Genomic DNA, 15,116 nt, shown 5'->3' with positions numbered 1-15,116 from the left:
AAGAGAAAGCTTGAACAGACCCATCACCAGCGAAGAAATTGAATCGGTTATCAAAAATCTCCCAACAAATAAGAGTCCAGGACCAGATGGCTTCCCAGGGGAGTTCTACCAGACGTTTAAAGCAGAGATAATACCTATCCTTCTCAAGCTATTCCAAGAAATAGAAAGGGAAGGAAAACTTCCAGACTCATTCTATGAAGCCAGTATCACTTTGATGCCTAAACCAGACAGAGACCCACTAAACAAAGAGAACTACAGGCCAATATCCCTGATGAACATAGATGCAAAAATTCTCAATAAGATACTAGCAAATCGAATTCAACAGCATATAAAAAGAATTACCCACCATGAGCACGTGGGATTCATTCCTGGGATGCAGGGCTGGTTCAACGTTCGCAAATCAATCAACGTGATACATCACAGTAAGAAAAGAAAAGATAAGAACCACGTGAGCCTGTCAAGCGATGCAGAAAAGGCCTTTGACAAAATTCAGCACCCTTTCTTAATAAAAACCCTTGAGAAAGTCGGGATAGAAGGAACATACTTAAAGATCGTAAAAGCTATGTCTGAAAAGCCCACAGCTAACATCATCCTCAATGGGGAAAAACTGAGAGCTTTTTCCCTGAGATCAGGAACGCGACGGGGATGCCCACTCTCACCGCTGTTGTTTAACATAGTGTTGGAAGTTCTAGCATCAGCAATCAGACAACAAAAGGAAATCAAAGGCACCCAAATTGGCAAAGATGAAGTCAAGCTTTCCCTTTTTGCAGATGACATGATCCTATACATGGAAAATCTGACAGACTCCCCCAAAAGTCTGCTAGGCCTGATACATGAATTCAGCAAAGTTGCAGGACACAAAATCAATGTACAGAAATCAGTTGCATTCTTATACACTAACAATGAAGCAACAGAAAGACAAAGAAACTGATCCCATTTACAACTGCACCAAGAAGCATAAAATACCTAGGAATAACTCTAACCAAAGATGTAAAAGATCTGTATGCTGAAAACTATAGAAAGCTTATGAAGGTAATTGAAGAAGATATGAAGAAATGGAAAGACATTCCGTGCTCACAGATTGGAAGAATAAATATTGTCAAAATGTCAATACTACCCAAAGCTATCTACACATTCAAGGCAATCCCAATCAAAACTGCACCAGCATTCTTCTCGTAACTAGAACAAGCAATCCTAAAATTCATATGGAACCACAAAAGGCCCCGAATGGCCAAAGTAATTTTGAAGAAGAAGACCAAAGCAGGAGGCATCACAATCCCAGACTTTAGCCTCAACTGCAAAGCTGTCATCATGAAGACAGCATGGTATTGGCACAAACACAGACACATAGACCGATGGAATAGAATAGAAACCCCAGAACTAGACCCACAAACGTATGGCCAACTCATCTCTGACAAAGCAGGAAAGAACATCCAATGGGAAAAAGACAGTCTCTGTAACAAATGGTGCTGGGAGAACTGGACAGCAACATGCAGAAGGTTGAAACTAGACCACTTTCTCACACCATTCACAAAAATAAACTCAACATGGATAAAGGACCTGAATGTGAGACAGGAAACCATCAAAACCCTAGAGAGGAAAGCAGGAAAAGACCTCTCTGACCTCAGCCGTAGCTATCTCTTACTCGACACATCCCCAAAGGCAAGGGAATTAAAAGCAAAAATGAATTACTGGGACCTTATGAAGATAAAAAGCTTCTGCACAGCAAAGGAAACAACCAACAACACTAAAAGGCAAACAACGGAATGGGAAAAGATATTTGCAAATGACATATCGGACAAAGGGCTAGTATCCAAAATCTATAAAGCGCTCACCAAACTCCACACCCAAAAAACAAATAACCCAGTGAACAAATGGGCAGAAAACATGAATAGACACTTCTCTGAAGAAGACATCCGGATGGCCAACAGGCACATGTAAAGGTGCTCAACGTCGCTCCTCATCAGGGAAATACAAATCAAAACCACACTCAGATATCACCTCACGCCAGTCAGAGTGGCCAAAATGAACAAATCGAGAGACTATAGATGCTGGAGAGGATGTGGAGAAACGGGAACTCTCTTGCACTGTTGGTGGGAATGCAAATTGGTGCAGCCACTCTGGAAAACAGTGTGGAGGTTCCTCAGAAAATTAAAAATACACCTACCCTATGACCCAGCAATAGCACTGCTAGGAATTTACCCTAGGGGTACAGGAGTACTGATGCATAGGGGCACTTGTACCCCAATGTTTATAGCAGCACTCTCAACAATAGCCAAATGATGGAAAGAGCCTACATGCCCATCAACTGATGAATGGATAAAGAAATTGTGGTTTATACACACAATGGAGTACTACGTGGCAATGAGAAAGAATGAAATATGGCCCTTTGGAGCACCACGGATGGAACTGGAGAGTGTTATGCTAAGTGAAATAAGCCATACAGAGAAAGACAGATACCATATGGTTTCACTCTTAGGTGGATCCTGAGAAACTTAACAGAAACCCATGGGGGAGGGGAAGAAAAAAGAAAAAAGGAGGTTAGAGTGGGAGAGAGCCAAAGCAGAAGAGACTCTTAAAAACTGAGAACAAACGGGATTGATGAGGGGTGGGAGGGAGGGGAGGGTGGGTGATGGGTATTGAGGAGGGCACCTTTTGGGATGAGCACTGGGTGTTGTATGGAAACCAATTTGACAATAAATTTCATATATTGAAAAAAAAAATAATAAACATAAAAAAATTCAACAACCTCATGCCAGTCCTTCCCCCTGAGGACACAACGACCCCAGGCCCTTATCGGAAAACCCAACTCCTTACGGGGTAGGTTCCGTCCCAACGCCAGCTGCCTGGTGCCTCACCTGGCTCCGCTTCCGCTTCCATCGCTCACAACAAAGCCAAGCTCCTCCTTGACCCCGGCCTTTGGCCTCGGAGTCAGACTGCTGGGAGAGTGCTCGGTCAGCCTCAGCTCCCGAGCGACCTCTCCGGAAAAGGCCTTTCCGGAACCACAGTGCGCAAGTCAGCGACATTTGCTCCTAACCCCTTCACTCGCCCAGATACACTCTTCTCAGATGTGCCTCCACCACCCTCTCCGAGGAGCACAGCAGCCAGAGCCTGGCGACCACAATGGTGCAGAGTCACAAAAGGGCTCAACAAGGGTGGGTGGTTGTGTCTCTGCAGATGATTCGGGTGCACCAACACAGAAGCCCTTTTTGTGGGGGCTACCCTGTACGCTTGAGGGGCATCCCCCCCCCCAGCCTGCTTCAGATTCTGGGTCTCCCTCTGTCTGCGCCTCCCCTGGCCACACACTCTGTCTCTCTAAATAGTAAATAAACATTACGAAAATTAGAATACAAACAACACTGATCAAACACTCCCAGAATAAGCGTCACTTAAGCGATCCACTTCATCTAGTTGCCCTGCCATAGCCAGCCCGTCATCACAAAGCCTGCCCTGGGCAGGCACCTGACAGGGGAGGAGGGCTGCCGTGGCAGTGGGGGATAGGGAGCTGGGAGGCTGACACCATCACCACCCCATGGACGCTGGCTGAGTGTGGGCAAACTGGATGGTCATTTTAGAAGAACGACGGGTACTAGGCAAGGACTACTGGGTTTCGTTTTCTCCCGTAACAAATGCTGAGGACCAAAATGTTTGCTATGACTTCTCAGTCTTCCCTGGCTTGCTCTTATACATGTGAGTAGCCTGTTAATCAACACATCATGAACTAGGAAAGATGAGTTCAATTTGAAGCATCTCTGAAGGCATCAAGGAGACCCCGAGGCAGTCCCAACTGGGAGGACCGAGACCCCAACAAAAGGGAAGCCCGCTGAGCCAACTCTAATGTTCAGAGTCCTCTCTCTCCCTCAAGACATGTGAGGATTCTGAATTTCCTCAGGGATTGGAGGCAAGATACCAACGAGCTGCAAAGGAAACCTAACAGAAAGGCAAGCAGAAAGTGGCAGCTAACCGAGCTCTGGACAGCACAGGGAGGCACAGAAAAGGAGCCCGGCACTCGGCAAGCACTGCCTGAGAAGCTGACCCTTCCATCATCTCATTGTGCTGTGGAGAAAATAACGGGGCTTTGGGAGCTAGCATCAAGGACGGGTCCTCGGAAATACTCCAGGCCTCCAAATGGAGACCCTGGAGGTCTACACGGGGGTGGGGGACAGCGTGAGCCCAGCTCACACTGCACCTTACAAAGACTGAGCCCCAGTCTCAACTCACTCACGCCTGAGTGGGCCCAAGAACCGCCGCACTCGGGGTGTGTGGGATGAAATGCTGAAGGAATACAAGCACACGAAGAGCCTCTATGCTTCTCCATACAGTCCAGCACAACAATAAAAACAAAGAAGAAATGAAAAGACAAGATAAGACAAGACAACAAAATGACGGAAAAGAAAAGAAAAGAAAAGAAAAAAGAAGAAAAAAGAAAAGAATAGAAAAGAAAAAAGAAAAAAAGGAAAAGGAAACGAAATGAAAGGCAAGGAAACGAAAGGAAAGGAAAGGAAAGGAAAGGAAGGGAAAGGAAGGCAAAGCAAGGCAAGGAAATGAAAGGAATGCCTGGGTGGCTCAGTCGGGGAAGCATCCCACTTTGGTTCATGTCATGAACTGACGCGTTATGGTTTGAGTCTCGCGTCGGGCTCTGTGGTGACAGTGCAGAGCCTGGAGCCTGCTTTGGATTCTGTGTCTCCCCCTTTGCCTCCCCCTCCCCTGTTCAAGTTTTGTCTCTACCTCTCTCTCTCTCTCAAAAGTAAATAATATTAAAACAAAATTCTTTTCATAAGAAAAGGAAAGAAACAAACAAGCAAACAAAAAAAGAGAGGCACCTGGATAGCTCAGTCTACTCGTTTAAGTGACCAACACTTGGTTTCGGCTCACGTTTGTGAGTTTGAGCCCTGTGTTGGGCTCTCTACTGAACAGAAAAGAGCCTCTCCTCAACAGTGTCTCTCTCTCCCCCGTCCTCTACCCCCACCCCTGCTCTCACTTTCTTTCTCCCTCAAAATAAATAGATAAACATAAAAAAAAAAAAACAAACAAACAGGTCATATCGACCCAAAGAAGAAAGAAGAGAAACAGACCAAGAGGAGACACATAGACTGGAGTTATTGGATGCAAAAGTCAACTGTCCAAAAACCATTCTTGACAAATGGGAAATTTTCAGAGACTCAAAACAGATTCTCCAACTGCAAATTACCAGAGCTAAAATTAAGATCTCCAGGTGCCTGAGTGGCTCAGTTGGTTAAGCATCTGACTTCAGCTCAGGTCATGATCTTGTGATTCGGGAGTTTGAGCCCCGCGTTGGGCTCTGTGCTGACAGTGCAGAGCCTGGAGCCTGCTTCGGCATCTGTGTCTCCCTCTCTCTCTGTTCTTCCCTTGCTCCCAGTCTGTCTAGCTCTCTAACACAATTAAAAGACTAAAAAATCTTGTTAATGGCATGAAGAACTCAGTCGGTGGGTTTCACATCAGACTAGACACAGGTGAATAGACTCAGTGAACTGAAAGATAGTTAGGTAAAAATATATCTAGACCATATACAGAGAAAACGTCCAGAAAATACAGAAGCCCAAAAGACACAGAAGATATGGTACAAAGGTCCAATAGGAACCCACAAAGTAGAGGAAACACAGAATGGGTAGTACCACCTCGCTACAAAGATAAGAATCAAAACTGAGAAAAGAACCATGACAGTGACTCCACAAAGAACACCCGAGGCAAAAAGATGTTAACAGTCATGAGAGGACAAAGACACCGCCTTCCATGGGACAACGACAACAACACTACCAGCTGACTCTTCAAGAACAGCAAATGAAGCCAGATGATGGATTGGCATGTATGAAAGGTGAACTAAAATAGCCACCAACCTGGAAGTCTTTACCTAACAGAAACATTCTTCACAGTGAAGGCAAAGTAAAGATGTTTTTCAGGCAAAACAGAAGCAAAAACAAAAACGGAACAACAAAAACAACACACACACACACACACACACACACACCATGACTACACATCAACTACAGACACAAACTAAAAGCAATATTAAAGCAGCTCGTTGCAAAAAAGAAATGTAGTCTCTGACAGAAATATGAAAAAACAAGGCTTGCAGAACAAAGGGTAACTATGAGAACAAACCTTAACAAGCATTAAGTGCACGAAACAATGACATCAACGCCAAAATCCAGCTAAGACTAAAAAATATTAGCCAACAAAAGGTGAAGGGGAGTTCAGTGTGGTTCAAGTGTCCAAGAAAAGAGCAGGGGCGCCTGGGTAGCTCAGTCAGTTGAGTGTCCGACATTGCTCAGGTCACGATGTCACCTTTTGTGAGTTGGAGCCCCGCATCAGAGTCTGTGCGGATGGCTGAGAGCCTGGAGCCTGCATCAGATTCTGTGTCTCCCTTTCTGCTCTGCCCCTCACCCGATTGTATTATGTCTCTCTCAAAACACACATAAATCTTAAAACAAAGAAAAACTAAGAGGAGAGAGCAGTGTCAGGGAAGCAGTACAAGTCCTGAATCAGGCAGGGGTCAGTTTAAAATGCACCTGCCTCTAGAAATAGATATATTCCAATTACCTAACAGATCAGTGTACAATTAAAAACTCCCTCCTACTTCTAAAGGAAGGCTAGAGACCAAAAGAACACACAACAGCTGGGACAAAGAAGAAACTAGTAATACAGTACGTGTAAACTAACATATCAGTCATTACATGTGCACAAATACTCCAAGGAAAAGTTTGAGTGTCAAATTCATTAGAAGGAAACTAAGCATACGCTGGTCACAAAGGTACACCCTAAAACGTAAGATCACAGACAGGTGGAAGGAAAAGATCCCCAGGCAAACCCAACCGAACAGAAAACTGATGTGACCACTGGGACCCTCCAATAAACTAACCTCTATAGCAAAAAGCTCTACTAGAGACCAAGAGGAACATTTCACGATGGAAGTTCCATTTACCAGGAACACAAGACTTCTAACCTTGCATATACCCGATAACGCAATCTCGAAATACAGAAAAATTGACAAACATAGAAAAGGGAAAAGAGCCACATCCATAAGCATTATGGGAGACTTAACGATACATCTCTCAGTATCTGACAGAACTGACGACAACAGAAAAATCAAAGGAGTGGGACGGGGCTGTCCAATATGCGGTCACGTGCTTTATTGCAAGTCCTTGAAATGCGGCTCCTCAAAGTGCGACGTGTGGAAAGTATATAATGCACACCACATTTTAAAGACAATGTGATAAAAGAGAACGCAAAAGCATTCATTAGTCTCCCTCACGCTGGCTATACACTGAAATGATATTTTGGATATACCTGTTAGTAATATTATTAAACTCATTCTCGCCTATTCCTTACTTGCTTTAAAGTGGTCACTAAAATCTGAATTCTGTCATTAACAAACTTCATCTAACGTATAAATAAGAGAATACTGCATTCCCCCCAATACACATTATTTGCACGTGGCCAAGGAAGAGTTCATGAAAACGAATATATGCCAGGCCATTAGGAAAGTGAACTCATCTGAAAGGACTGAAATACTGCAGGGCATATTTAGGGATCGCATTAGATTAACAGTTCATTTACCCCCAACAATTCATCACGCCCACAGTGATGGGATGAAGACAGGGAGACTTCCAGTGATGACCAGTCCTGGGCGGCTGAGAGAGCACCATCACCCCTGCCACCACTTGAGGACAGGGAGGAGTAGGCTGTCGATGAACCAGGAAGCTGACTCTCACCTGACCCTGAATCTGCAGATGCCTTGATCTTGAGAACTTCCCAGTCTCCTCAACTATAGGAAAGAAGCTTCTGTGCTTATTAGGCAGCCAGTCTATGGAATTTTGTTACAATCACCCAAAAACACTGAGACAGATACCTTCATGGAATTCAGCTAGAAATCAGCACAAAGAGAACGAGAAAATCCCCCGAAACATCAAGATGTGTTATGCTCCTAAACATTGTGACGAATTAAGAAAAAGATACCACAGTGAAAGTTAGAAAATAGTTTCACATAAAAGATAATAAACATTTAGCTTATCAAAACTTGTAAGATCATTAAAGGTGTGCTTAAAGGGAGACTCATACCTTTAGAATACATATATCATAGGGATAGCTCAGTTGCTTGGTGACCAACTCTTGATTTTCGCTCAGGGTATGATCCCACGGCCACAAGATCGATCCCCAGCCTGGCTCCACACTGAGTGAGGAGCCTGCTTGAGATTCTATCTCTCTCTGTCTCTCTCTGTCTCTCTCTCCCTCTGCCCCTCTGCCCTGCTCATGCTCTCATTCTAAAATGAATCAACACACTAATAAGCAAATAAATACAATACACATACTGGAAAAGGACAAAGGCTGAAAATCAAATGAAGGATTTAGTTCCAGAACTACAAGATGGGACAGCAAACAATCACCAAGTAGATGGAAAAAAAAAAGGGCAGAAATCAGTGCTGCAGGAAACAAATAGTAACTGACAGAAATAAAAAAAAAAAAAAGCGCCCAAGTTGGTTCTATGAAAAAGAAACAAAGCACAAAGTACCAATAGCAAGAAGTTCTAAAGCAAATATCACACCAGATGCTGCAGATAGGAGGGATATTAGAAACCAGTTGACACTTACTCCTTGGAAAGTTTGGGAGGTCTGAGCAAATTACAAGAAAACAAAATGCCTTATCTAAATAGACACGAGAAGATATGGGAAATCAGAAAAATCCTATTTCCACTTAAGAAAGGAATCTGCAATGAAAACCCTTCTCACAAGGAAAACCCTACACCAGCTGTTGGCCTAGCACTTCTTCCCAAAAGTAAAGAACACACACAAAAACTCTTCTGGGAAAGCACAAGGAGTGCTTCTTCCTACGTTGTTTTAGGAGGCCAGCACGACCTTAATCCCCAACCCCAGCATGGACAGCACAAGAGGGTGCAAGGGAACACCCACCTCTCTCTTGAATACACGTGCAAGAATGCAAAGCACACTATTTACAAATGGAATCCAGTGAACAGAGAATGCATAGACATCAGGGTTGGATTATTCTAGAAGGGCAAAAGTTGTTTTAAGTAAAACCACAACATTGAAACAAATCACTTGTCCCCAAAATGCACAAAACACATTTCAGAAAACTTAGTATTATTATTTCTTTGATGATTGTTAAAAAATCAGAGCAAACTAAAAATAGAGGAGAATTTTCATGTTTTGATCCAACTATCTACCAGGAACGCAACGGCAGGTGTCATACGTAGTGGTAAAATACTGAACTCTTTGGGGCACCTGAGTGGCTTCTAGTCGGTGAAGCGTCTGACTCTTGATTTCAGCTCAGGCCACGATCTCACGGTTCATGAGTTCAAGCCTCGCATCAGACTCTGTGCTGACAGGGAGGAGTCTGCTTGGGATCCACTCTCTTTCCCATCTCTCACTCCCCTTCCCATGCACGCTCTCGAAATCAATAAAGAAAGAAACTTTAAAAAATATTAAGTATACACAAAATTATGAAACCCTTCTCTCTCGTATCTGGAAGGAGACAAGGACACCTACTCTCACCACTTCCATTCAACACAGTACTGGAGGCCCTAGCCAATCCAAGGCAAGAAACATACAAATGGTTCTACTATTGGAAAGAAAAAAAAAGAAACTTACCAAAAGGCAACACAGAGAAGGAAAGGCAGACAGACACAAGAATGTGAAAACCTCTGCCACTCACAGATGTATTCCACACACATACAAAGAACTCATTCAAATCAACAAAAACCAAAACACACAACCTAATCACAAAGTGGCTTCCAAAAGGCAATTATTTCACAAAAGAAACACGTAAGTGGCCAAGACACACACGGGGGCGGGTCCCACGAATACACCATACCTCCCAGCACCTGAGCCCCAGCAACCAGCTAACACACGAGAAGAGGCAGTACCAGGCATCAGCCAGCCCCGAGCTCCCACACGCTGTTGCTCGAGGGGGACAGACACGTGCCACCACTCACGCCCTGCTCCTCCATGGCAACCCAATACGGTGCATGTGGATCTGCAGGCAGCCTCTGCACAAACCGGAGCACCCACGGGAGAAAGAATAAACCGTGCTGTCCTCACACACTGGGCTTTCGACGCCAGGGGAGGACCAGCAGAGCCACGCAAGGAAAGCAGGCGCGTTGCGCACACACAGCGCTCAAGGGTTGGCTCAACACGAAGCGAGGAACAAGCCAAAGCCATCGCTGGTGAAAGTCAAGACCGTGGTTACCTTTGGGGGACGTTCGGTGGGAGTCAGTAGGAGTTAGGAAGCACGGTAAGGTTCCATTTCTTCATCCAGGTGGTGGTTCCAAGAATGTGTTCGCTGAGTGAAAGCTACGGAAGATCAGCTGAAAGTAGTGGTCTAGGACGTTCCAAACATCCACCGCGTGCCACACAAAAAGGCAGCTCTGGGACGGCGGCGGCGGCTGCGGCTTCGGCGGCGGCGGCGGCGGCTTCGGCAGCGGCTTCGGCGGCGGGGGCGGCTGGGGCTGCGGCTGAGGCGGTGGCGGCTGCAGGCAGGCTGGCAGGCAGGCTAGCAGGATGGCAGGAAGGCAGGCAGGTAGTCAGGCCCGAGCGTGCATGGGAGAAGCTCGGCACCCGCTTGGCTGAGGCGGCGGCGGCGGCGGCTGCGGCGGCCGCGGCAGCGGCGGCGGCGGCGGCTGAGGCGGCTGAGGCCGTGGCTGAGTTGGCGGCGGCGGCTACGGCGGCGGGGGCGGCGGCGGCGGCGGCTGCGTCCGAGGCTGGGACGGCGGCGGTGGCTGTGGCTGCGGCGGCTGCGGCTGAAGCGGTGGCGGCGGTGGCGGCGGCTGCCGCCGAGGCTTGGGCGGCAGCGGCGGCGGTGGCTTCGGCGGCGGGGGCTGCAGCTGAGGAGGCTGCGGCTGCAGGCAGGCTGGCAGGCAGGCTAGCAGGCTGGCAGGAAGGCAGGCAGGTAGTCAGGCCCGAGCATGCAAGGGAGAAGCGGGGCACCCGCTTGGCTGGGACGCGCGAAGCAGGCTCTTGAAGCGCCCACAGGCAGCCGCTGGCTGTTCGGTCATACCAGCCAGAAGGCGCCTGACCCCGTCTTCTCTGGGAAGCTAAGCAGGGTCAAGCCTGCTTACCACTTGGATGGGAGTCGGCCTGGGAATACCGGGTGCTGTAGGCCTTGGCCTTTTAAGCCTTTGGCCTCCTTCACCTCTCCTCTGGCGCCCGCCGCCCGTCCCCCCTCCCTGCCTGCGTCCCTGTCTGCCCAGGGAGCGGCGCTGCTGGGGCCAAACACGTCCCAGCCACTGCTCGCTCAGCCCCTCCCGGGCCAGCAAGGCGGCCGTGGCTGGCCCGGCCCCGCCCCGTCTCGCCCCCCCCCACCCCCCCGTGCCCGCACACACCAGGGCACTACAAAGGGGCACACTCCCCACTCCCGGTACCCGGCCAAACCCCACTGCAGCGACTGGAAGCCACAGTCCAGCTGTGCACCTTTCCTGACACACCACCCAAACCCACACCCGATCCGAGGGGGTGTTACTGTGTGGGCGGAACCGGAGGCTGGCGTCTGGGGGCTGGGGGTGGGGGCTGGGTGGGTGGATACAAGAACCCAGGAGGGAGCGGAGAGGCAGCGCGACTCCAGACTCCGCATCCGCCACAGCCCTGGGCCCCCTGGGTCCTGGACCTCTTCCCTCCCTCCAGCCCTCATCCCCAGGGCCCCTGGCATTTCACGAGGCCCAGCTAGGGCAGCGGCCTCGGGCTGGTGATGGTGTCTGGGGGCGCTGGGGGCTCCGGGTGGGTATGCCCCAGGTGGGGCAGACGGGAGGGAAAGGCCTGGTGGCTGGCGGCCCTCGCCCCAGGGCTGGGGAGGAGGCGTTGAGATCCCAGCGGGGCGGCCCGGAAGGCACGACTGGCCTGATGCCCCAAGCTGGCTCCACCCACTTCCCAGTGACTAGCCCAGCGTGGTGTGGTGCCTGGCTGCGAGGTGCCTTGCGGTGCGGTTCGGGATGGAAGCGGAGGCGGAAGTGGGGCCACGCCTGGAGCAGCCCGCAAGAGTCCCGGGATTGCAGAATGCCGAGGCTTGGGCCACAGCGCGTTGCCAGGGTCCTCTTGCGGGGCCTCTGCCACCCGCTCGGGGCCGGGGCCCAGGGCCCGCGGCGGAAGGCAAGCAGGCAGGCTGGCAGGCCGGCAAGCAGGCTGGCAGGCAGGCAAGCAGGCAGGCTGAGAGGCAGGCAAGCAGGCAGGCTGGAATGCAGGCAAGCAGGCAGGCTGGCAGGAAGGCAAGCAGGCAGGCTGGCAGGCAGGCACGCAGGCAGGCTGGAAGGCCGGCAAGCAGACAGGCTGGCATGCAGGCAAACAGGCAGGCTGGCAGGCAGGCAAGCAGGCAGGCTGGCAGGCCGGCAAGCAGGCTGGCAGGCAGGCAAGCAGGCAGGCTGAGAGGCAGGCAAGCAGGCAGGCTGGCAGGCAGGCAAGCAGGCAGGCTGGCAGCCCGGCAAGCAGGCTGTCAGGCAGGCAGGCAGGCAGGCTGGCAGGCAGGCTGGCAGGCAGGCAAGCAGGCAGGCTGGCAGGCAGGAAGGCTGGCAGGAAGGCAGGCAGGCAAGCAGGCAGGCAGGCAGGCAGGCACACAGGCAGGCTGGAAGGCCGGCAAGCAGGCAGGCTGGCATGCAGGCAAACAGGCAGGCTGGCAGGCAGGCAAAAAGGCAGGCTGGAAGGCCGGCAAGCAGGCTGGAAGGCAGGCAAGCAGGCAGGCTGAGAGGCAGGCAAGCAGGCAGGCTGGCATGCAGGCAAGCAGGCAGGCTGGCAGGCAGGCAGGCTGGCAGGCAGGCTGGCAGGCAGGCAAGCAGGCCGGCGGCATGCAGGCAAACAGGCAGGCTGGCAGGCAGGCAAACAGGCAGGCTGGCAGGCAGGCAAACAGGCAGGCTGGCAGGCCGGCAAGCAGGCAGGCTGGCAGGCAGGCAAGCAGGCAGGCTGGCAGGCAGGCAAACAGGCAGGCTGGCAGGCAGGCAAGTAGACAGGCTGGCAGGCAGGCAAGCAGGCAGGCTGGCAGCCCGGCAAGCAGGCTGTCAGGCAGGCAAGCAGGCAGGCTGGCAGGCAGGCTGGCAGGCAGGCAAGCAGGCAGGCTGGCAGGCAGGCAAGCAGGCAGGCTGGCAGGCAGGACGGCTGGCAGGAAGGCAGGCAGCTGGCAGGCAGGCACACAGGGAGGCTGGAAGGCCGGCAAGCAGGCAGGCTGGCATGCAGGCAAACAGGCAGGCTGGCAGGCAGGCAAACAGGCAGGCTGGAATGCCGGCAAGCAGGCTGACATGCAGGCAAGCAGGCAGGCTGAGAGGCAGGCAAGCAGGCAGGCTGGCATGCAGGCAAGCAGGCAGGCTGGCAGGCTGGAATGCCGGCAAGCAGGCAGGCTGGCATGCAGGCAAACAGGCAGGCTGGCAGGCAGGCAAGCAGGCAGGCTGGCATGCAGGGAAGCAGGAAGGCTGGCAGGCTGGAAGGCCGGCAAGCAGGCAGGCTGGCAGGCAGGCAAGCAGGCAGGCTGGCAGGCAGGCAAACAGGCAGGCTGGCAGGCAGGCAAGCGGGCAGGCTGAGAGGCAGGCAAGCAGGCAGGCTGGAATGCAGGCAAGCAGGCAGGCTGGCAGGCAGGCAAGCAGGCAGGCTGGCAGGCAGGCACACAGGCAGGCTAGAAGGCCGGCAAGCAGGCAGGCTGGCATGCAGGCAAACAGGCAGGCTGGCAGGCAGGCAAGCAGGCAGGCTGGCAGGCCGGCAAGCAGGCTGGCAGGCAGGCAAGCAGGCAGGCTGAGAGGCAGGCAAGCAGGCAGGCTGGCATGCAGGCAAGCAGGCAGGCTGGCAGGCAGGCAAGCAGGCAGGCTGGCAGCCCGGCAAGCAGGCTGTCAGGCAGGCAGGCAGGCAGGCTGGCAGGCAGGCTGGCAGGCAGGCAAGCAGGCAGGCTGGCAGGCAGGAAGGCTGGCAGGAAGGCAGGCAGGCAAGCAGGCAGGCTGGCAGGCAGGCACACAGGCAGGCTGGAAGGCCGGCAAGCAGGCAGGCTGGCATGCAGGCAAACAGGCAGGCTGGCAGGCAGGCAAAAAGGCAGGCTGGAAGGCCGGCAAGCAGCCTGGCAGGCAGGCAAGCAGGCAGGCTGAGATGCAGGCAAGCAGGCAGGCTGGCATGCAGGCAAGCAGGCAGGCGAGCAGGCAGGCAGGCTGGCAGGCAGGCAGGCTGGCAGGCTGGCAGGCAGGCAAAAAGGCAGGCTGGAAGGCCGGCAAGCAGCCTGGCAGGCAGGCAAGCAGGCAGGCTTGCATGCAGGCAAGCAGGCAGGCTGGCAGGCAGGCAAGCAGGCAGGCTGGCAGCCCGGCAAGCAGGCAGGCGAGCAGGCAGGCAGGCTGGCATGCAGGCAAACAGGCAGGCTGGCAGGCAGGCAAAAAGGCAGGCTGGAAGGCCGGCAAGCAGCCTGGCAGGCAGGCAAGCAGGCAGGCTTGCATGCAGGCAAGCAGGCAGGCTGGCAGGCAGGCAAGCAGGCAGGCTGGCAGCCCGGCAAGCAGGCAGGCTGGCAGCCCGGCAAGCAGGCTGTCAGGCAGGCAGGCAGGCAGGCTGGCAGGCAGGCTGGCAGGCAGGCAAGCAGGCAGGCTGGCAGGCAGGAAGGCTGGCAGGAAGGCAGGCAGGCAAGCAGGCAGGCTGGCAGGCAGGCACACAGGCAGGCTGGAAGGCCGGCAAGCAGGCAGGCTGGCATGCAGGCAAACAGGCAGGCTGGCAGGCAGGCAAAAAAGCAGGCTGGAAGGCCGGCAAGCAGCCTGGCAGGCAGGCAAGCAGGCAGGCTGAGAGGCAGGCAATCACGCAGGCTGGCATGCAGGCAAGCAGGCAGGCTGGCAGGCAGGCAGGCTGGCAGGCAGGCTGGCAGGCAGGCAAGCAGGCCGGCTGGCATGCAGGCAAACAGGCAGGCTGGCAGGCAGGCAAACAGGCAGGCTGGCAGGCAGGCAAACAGGCAGGCTGGCAGGCCGGCAAGCAGGCAGGCTGGCAGGCAGGCAAGCAGGCAGGCTGGCAGGCAGGCAAGCAGGCAGGCTGGCAGGCAGGCAAGCAGGCAGGCTGGCAGGCAGGCAAGCAGGCAGGCTGGCAGCCCGGCAAGCAGGCTGTCAGGCAGGCAGGCAGGCAGGCTGGCAGGCAGGCTGGCAGGCAGGCAAG

The sequence above is a fragment of the Puma concolor genome, unplaced genomic scaffold (assembly GCF_028749965.1).
Source record: "Puma concolor isolate L17-30 unplaced genomic scaffold, mPumCon1.1.hap2 unalloc_scaffold_54, whole genome shotgun sequence".
In the NCBI taxonomy this organism is placed as follows: domain Eukaryota; kingdom Metazoa; phylum Chordata; class Mammalia; order Carnivora; family Felidae; genus Puma; species Puma concolor.
This window is presented reverse-complemented; position numbering follows the sequence as displayed.